The sequence below is a fragment of the Nanorana parkeri genome, unplaced genomic scaffold (genome assembly GCF_000935625.1).
Source record: "Nanorana parkeri isolate BGI_ZX_2015 unplaced genomic scaffold, ASM93562v1 scaffold100, whole genome shotgun sequence".
NCBI classification, from domain to species: Eukaryota; Metazoa; Chordata; class Amphibia; order Anura; family Dicroglossidae; genus Nanorana; species Nanorana parkeri.
Genome location: NW_017306368.1, coordinates 1,083,473 through 1,090,754, shown reverse-complemented (window position 1 = coordinate 1,090,754; position 7,282 = coordinate 1,083,473).

The window sequence follows — 7,282 nt, the reverse complement described above, 5'->3', positions numbered from 1 at the left end:
AAACCCTTTAGTGAATGGGTAGGGGTAAAAGTATCCCTTACTCATTCACAAGGGGGGGAGGCGGCACCTGGGTAAAGGGCTACCATCATGTGAATAAGCCCCCTGCCCGCACACCCACAACCAATGCCCCAGAGGCCCTTATCCCCATCAGCACGGAGACAAGGTGCTTTTCCAGGGGCGGCCCTGGAAAAGCACCCTCCCAGTGCCGAGGGCATGTGGCCTGGTATGGGGGGAGGGGGGTGCTCGCTCGTCCTCCCCCCCTTTCCTGCCCTGCCAGGTCTATTCTCTGATCAAGGGTCTGGTATGGAATTTTAGGGGAGACCCCACGTCCCCCCCTTTTGGGGGGGTGGGGTTCCTCCTTAAAATTCCTACCAGACCCTGGCATGGGGTGCCTCCTCAATATTCCTACCAGACCTTAAGGGTCGGGTATGACTTTTGGGGGGAACCCCACACTTTATAAAAAAAAAATTGGTTCCTCCTAACATTCCTACCAGACCTAAATGGTCTGGTATTGTTTGGTAGAAGGAACTGCACGCTTTAAAAAAAAAATTTAATTTTTTTTTTCTTTAACAAATGTCAGTTTTGCTGCAGCAGGTTCTATACATTGTACAGATTTGCCACTTTACAGGCAGGTTAAGGGGACCCCCAGGCACGATATTTAAAGGAATGTTTCATTTTTATTGTTACCTTTTAAGTGATGTTAAAACCACTGCTCCTTTAAAAACTGTATTTTTAAAAGTTTTTTTACATTGATACATGTCCCCCATGGCAGTACCAGGATCCCCATACACTTTTTATGGCCAATAACCTGCATATAAGCCCTCCTAAAGGGGACAATTGTTTTTGAAAGTTCTACCCCCATAGACTTGCATTGAGTTTGAATTCGAACCGAACTCGGGCCTGTTCGGCCAATTACTAGTCAAGTGTGATTTTGGAGCATAAATGGCTTTATTGATACAAGCCCGAGTATTGTAAACACATGGAGATCTCACCAATAAAACCTTTAGGGTTGCTTTACTATAGGCAAATAGGCTGTCCATTTTGCAAGGGAATTTTCACTTTTCAAGTGGATAAGTTGAAGTTATGCTGACTTTCATCATGACATAATTTAACTGGCATATGATTGGATATTCTTTGCAAAGTGAATTTTCACAACTTTCACTAAGGTGTAATCTCAATGTACCTGCTCCTGCTCTCTCACTCCCTTGTCAATTCCTAGAATGCGCGCCTCCAGGACTTCTCTACAGTCTCTCCCATCCTCTGGAGCTCCCTTCCCGAACCTGTCCGGCTATCTCCTACTCTGTCTGCCTTTAGACAATCCCTAAAGACTAATTTCTCCAGGAAGCGTATCCCCAGCTCAACCTAACAACTCAACTATTACTTTCTCAAACAACTCATTCCCACACAGCTACCACCTTTTGTATCACTTGCCCCCCCCCCCTTTAGATTGTAAGCTCTCATGGGCAGGACCCCGCTAAACATAATGTCTTGAATTGTATTGTAACTGTAATGTCTTCCTTTTATTGTAAAGCGCTGCACAAACTGTTAGCTCTATATAAATTCTGTATAATAATGCACATTTACATAGTAGGTGAGGTTAAATAAAGACACAGGTCCATCTGGTTCAACCTCTATAGCGCGTGTGTGTGTGTATAATGCTCAGAATTTCAATAACCCTGTATGTTTTGTGGATTAAGGAACTCATCCAAGTGTTTTTTGAAGCAGCATATACAGCTATCTGTGGACCTGAATTCCACATTTTTACCACTCTCAAAGTAAAATACCCCTCACACAATTTACGTTTATACCTCTCCCCTCCAATTTTATCAAGGTCTTGCTGCAGGGATTCTATGTCTTGCTGCAATCTTTTTTCCCTGCATAACTTTGTATCATCAGTAAACACTGACAGGGAGCTATTTATTCCCACCTCAATGTCATTTATGAACAGGATAAACAGAATTGACCCCAAGACAGAACCCTGGGGCACTCCACTCACCACTTTGGACCATTTAGAGAATGAGCCATTTACCCCTAACCTCTGGATGCTGTCCTACAACCATTTTTTTACCCATGCACATATAGGTTCTTCAATGCTCATTGACCTTAGTTTGTGAACTAACCGTTTGTGGGGTACTGTGTCAAACGCCTTTCCAAAGTCTAGAAATAATAAATTAACTGGGATTCACCCTGCCTACCTTACAACTTACATCCTCATAGGATGTTAACAGATTTGTCTGACAAGAACGGCCTTTCATAAATCCATGCTGGTTCGTATTATGATACTATTCTCACATGCACATTTTTTATATAATCCCTGACCATTTCTTTAAAAACCTTGTATATTACTGATGTAAGGCTGACTGTCCTGTAGTTACCTGGTACACATCTTGAACCTTTCTTGAATACCAGCACCGCATTTGCTTTCCTCCAGTCCGCTGGTACCTCTCTTGTCCTGAATGTGTCCTTAAAGATTAAAAACAATAGTCTGGCAATAACCAGATTCAGTTTTTTGAGGACTTGCGGATGTAAGCCATATGGTTCCGGAAATGTATTATTGTTTAGCTTTTTAAGCCTCTTTCTTACCTATGCCTCTGGTCTTCACTTTGTTTATCATACCCGTCACGCTCATTAGTAAAAACAGTAGAGAAGAAAGTGTTCAATACCTCTGTTTTCTCCATGTCACTCGTGACCAGCTTTCTCTGCTCGTCTTTTATGGGGCCTATGTGCTTCGTCTTTACTTTTCTACTATTTATATATTTATAGAATTTTTGAGGGGTTACGTACTGTGTTGTAAAGACATCACTATAGGCAAATGTGGATCAAAACAAACATTTTAAACCAAACAAGATAAACATTTTAACAAACTCCAAAAAGAACAATAGTTTGTTTTTCATCCTAAACAAATAGGCCACTGAGGATAACATTTTACATTTCTGACAAATCTGAGATCATTTATTTTCTTCTAGCCTAGAAAAGTAAACTATTTTTAAAATTTAGGTGGATCCAGACGTACTTCACACTCCCTCAAAACTTTCTGACTCAACAGCATAATGTCAACCTCTAAATGTTATCATGAGTTCACTCACATGGTAAATATTCTTTTTATCTTCAAGAATTTGTGCATGGAAAGTGCGAATAATATGTATTTTTGCTCTAAACAAGTGTAATGAATTGTGGTCAATGACTCGCCGAAATATTACCTACATAACTCCATGTAGACAGTGACCCTTATATCCATAAAACTAGAAAAACAGTTTAATCTAGACTATAACTTTGCCAAAGGAAAGCTCTTGGAACTGACATAGGCAGACGCTCTGTAATACTGCATGTAAACCACAATTTATCATGCCATGCAGCATGAAATCCAGAGATGATAATGAGCTGCCACGCCATTGGCTGCCCTCCAACACTACAACTTGGGCAGGGATACAATGTTTCTTAGCAAATATGAGCCAAAAAATGCAATGTGCCTCCTGCACGGACATGGTTAGACAGAAAACACAATACATTAACTGTATATAAATATGAATGTACTGTATATCAATGAACATGTCGGGTTGTTAAGCTGACTACAGGGGCCTTAAAGTAGTATTAAACTCTTTTTTTTTTCAATAATGTATCCAGATCAAACTAATATACATTGCCCAGCAAACTATTTGTTTATATTTTTGCCTGAGCACTTACAATCATCATGTATCCGAACAGCTGGCTCCAAATCTCTCAGCTCAGCTTCCCCAAACTCCCTGTCCAGTACAAAATCACAAGAAAGAGAGCAGTCCCCACCATCTACTAGCTTGAAGAAGGGAAGGTGGAGGAGAGGCGAGCCGGAAGGAGAGGAGTGGCTTTCCTGTGCCTGTGTATTTGTGGAGACACAAACAGCTTATTAGCACACAGAAGGGTGGCTTCATAGGACCCTGCAAGGAAAGGGGAGCCACCCTACAACTGAATATTAGAGCCAGTGCTCAGGAGACCAACTAATTCTGCAGGAAACTGAAACTTTTAAATATTAAGAAGCAGCATCCATTGTAAGTGGTTTAATCAGCAATTGAACTAGCTTAAGAACATTTTCAATTTAATATCGCTTTAAGGCTACTGTAAACAAGCAGTAGATGCTGTAAGCTGTTCAGAAGCCAACTGCAACCACACTTCAGATCTTCTTAATGGAGTAATTAGTGCTGCGCTCAATCCAATCAGGGATAGAGATAACAGATTATTGTTGGCTGGACTTATAATGTGGATAGTAGAGCATGCACACATAAAGCCGCCCAGCAGCAGGTTTCTTCAGGAATACAAGTAAGTATATGTAAGTACAAATAAAAACAATTCAAAAACAACAAAATCCCAATTTATAAAGGTCTGACATGTTTATGATAGTAAATATTTAAGGACCCATCAGGAAAAAGCACTTCCACTCCTCATAATGCATAGCTGCTATCCTCAAGGGAACTCAAACCTCCAGGTTCCACTTATTTATGCTCCACCCCTGGCTGATGGAGCTCCCCTGTCTTCCACTGCACACCAGGTAAAATTTTCTTTCAGACATGTGTTGGGCATTGATATAACTATATTTTATGTATTTTTATCAAATGAATAACTGTGAAAGTTTTACACATCATGACCGCATGTGGACCATCTATCCCTGCCGTTCTTCCTGTGCCCGGAGTGTTTTATGGAGTGAGACAAGCAAACAGGGGTGATCTTGATACTACTGAGATCATCTGCAATGAGAAACAAGGAAACTCCATCTGGTCCCTTCCCACTTTTATGTTTGACTGCATCTATTAATGCATAGTATGAGGAAAATAAAACAACTGCAAAAGTCAGCATTACAATAATTCTTTAGTTAAAGTGCTTACCCTTTTGTGGTAGATACCCATCCGTATGTACCTTATTGCCAATACAAGCCTGCAGCTGAGCTGCCTATGGTTTTATACCCCAGTGATAAGTATACTTACTTAATCAGAGACATGGAGTAAGCAGAATATGAATGAAAAAAGTAAGCATGTCTATTGGGCTAAGCAACAAAGTGTAAAGAGCAAGGGCATACTACTAATCCCAACAAAGGTTACAACACAAGTGTGTTTCACCAGTTGAGGTTATGGAGGAACCAACTTGTCATTAAACATTTATGATTGTGCAATCAAAGGTTTCTATAAGTGAATAGCTTCACTTCAGATCGGTCATTCACTCGGCTGCCCTCGGCAGCTTCGTGAATAGACCCCTTAATGATTCACACTCTATTGTAAGTCTTGCATTAGTAAGTAGAATGGCACTGAACTCCAGGCAAATAAAATCTTAACTTTGCCGTGTGGCTACCCCTGCACTGCAAGGGTTAAGTGCTTGTTTTGTCTAGGGAGCTAAAATAACAGAGTTGTATTAACCCGCGATCTCGGCTGGCTCCTAGACTGCAAAATCTAGGGAAAAAACACAAACAAGGGGCGCCTTTCCTGGTGCAGACAAATTTATTAAGATCAGGATCAAAGGTAGAAAAAAAAACATACTCACAAAATTCAGCATGATAATAATATAAAAAGTAAGTCCGTGTCTATGTGTCAGCAGAGGAGACTGTGTGATGTGGCGGTCTAAGATCCTGTGAGTCATCACATTCTGTACAGCAGATAGAATGTGAGGAAGCTGAGGGACATGCCATTGCTGGAGCAAAGGAAGAGAGAGGCAGAGGGGACCGGTCTAGGAGCCAACTGGGATCATGGTTTGGGTAAGTATAACCCTGTTATTTTATCTCTTTAGACAAAACAAGCACTTAACACTTGCAGTACAGGGGTAGCCACACTGCAAGGATTAAGATTTTATTTGCCATGAGTTCTTCTTAAACAGTACTTACTAAAGACATTTGCCTTATAACCTTTTCTTAGCAACTCACCTTATGCCCCTTTATTGATAACATCCTCCTACCATGAGCATTTCTAATCACAGAGATGTTTATAGTTCCTCAAAGGTAAACAAATATGCTTTGGTTAGAGACTCCAGTTATTATGAAATTCTGGTACTTTAAAGAGTATATATCTGTGAAAGATTTTTTGTCAAATTACCTAAGTGTATTTCCTTTTTTACAGCCAAACTGTGATAACATTTAGTTATTTTTTGCATATGTTCCCATTCACATAGCATAACTTAAAAAAAAAAAAAATTAAAAATGCTTTCCTTTTTACTTGCTAAAAATCCTATACAAAACCCTACCTAGCTTCTACTATGTTAAGGGGGAGTTAATGTTTACAATAATTAACCCTGTCTGCACTGGGCTGGCAGATTTCATTATCAGTTGTGAACAAGATTTGAACACTGTTTGTCCTAACAAAGGGATAACGATCTCAAGGCTTGGGTGGTATGTTCATGAACTCTCCTTCAGTCTGTGCCTCAGTTTGTCACTCTAATTGCACTCTGAGACTGTTCAAAGAAGCTTGCAGTCTGCCCAAAGGCCTACTCCAAAACAACTGTAGAGGTAAGAAAAAAATATATTTTTTAAATATTATCAGGTGTGGATGGGAACACATAACAAACATGTAGCAGGGATTTCCCAAATTTGTCTACTAACTTGAAAATACACTAACGCACTGCTTCCAGAAAGAAAATATGAATAAAAAGAATTTCAAAGTTAGGATACTCACAATGACTGAACTGAGATGACAATTGATCCAGAGCAGCTGTCCTGAGTGGGAGAGACCCTTCTGTAGATTGCTCACCCAGAAATATTTTCTTAGAGCTGGAGAAATACTTTGGCTTAATCTGGAATTGCTGAGTATGACCATGTTGGAGGTTCATGGTTCGGGTCTGTGGAGGTACCATCCTGTGTAATGCAAAGACAAACCAAGTAATGGTGTTATATAGCAATACTTTTACTAAACATTTTAAAATAGAGTATCAGTGCTAATAATATTCTCTTTCATATTATGTTAGTTTAGCTTTAGAACTCTTTGCTATCAGGAATGTTCATTTGATGCAGGAGTGTGTCTAGAATGAATTGTCAAGTAGGAACTAGCTTCGGGCCCAGGTTGACCATGTCTTTGACCTTAACTCTAGTTGTTCACAGTTCAGAAAAACAGCAAAATAATGTGATCATTTGCTGTCATAGTTCAGTTTGGTCAGAATATTGATAGCACTGCTGATGACACAGACAATTAAGGTACTCTGTGGCCAAAAACAAATAGAAGATTTGGAACTAGAATAGTGGCTTCCTTTATGAATAGGTTAAACTGTAAAGCTGGGAGTTTTATGGAGCATCAGGACTCCAAATTTGCATTTTTGCTCTGTGAGTATAAACAAG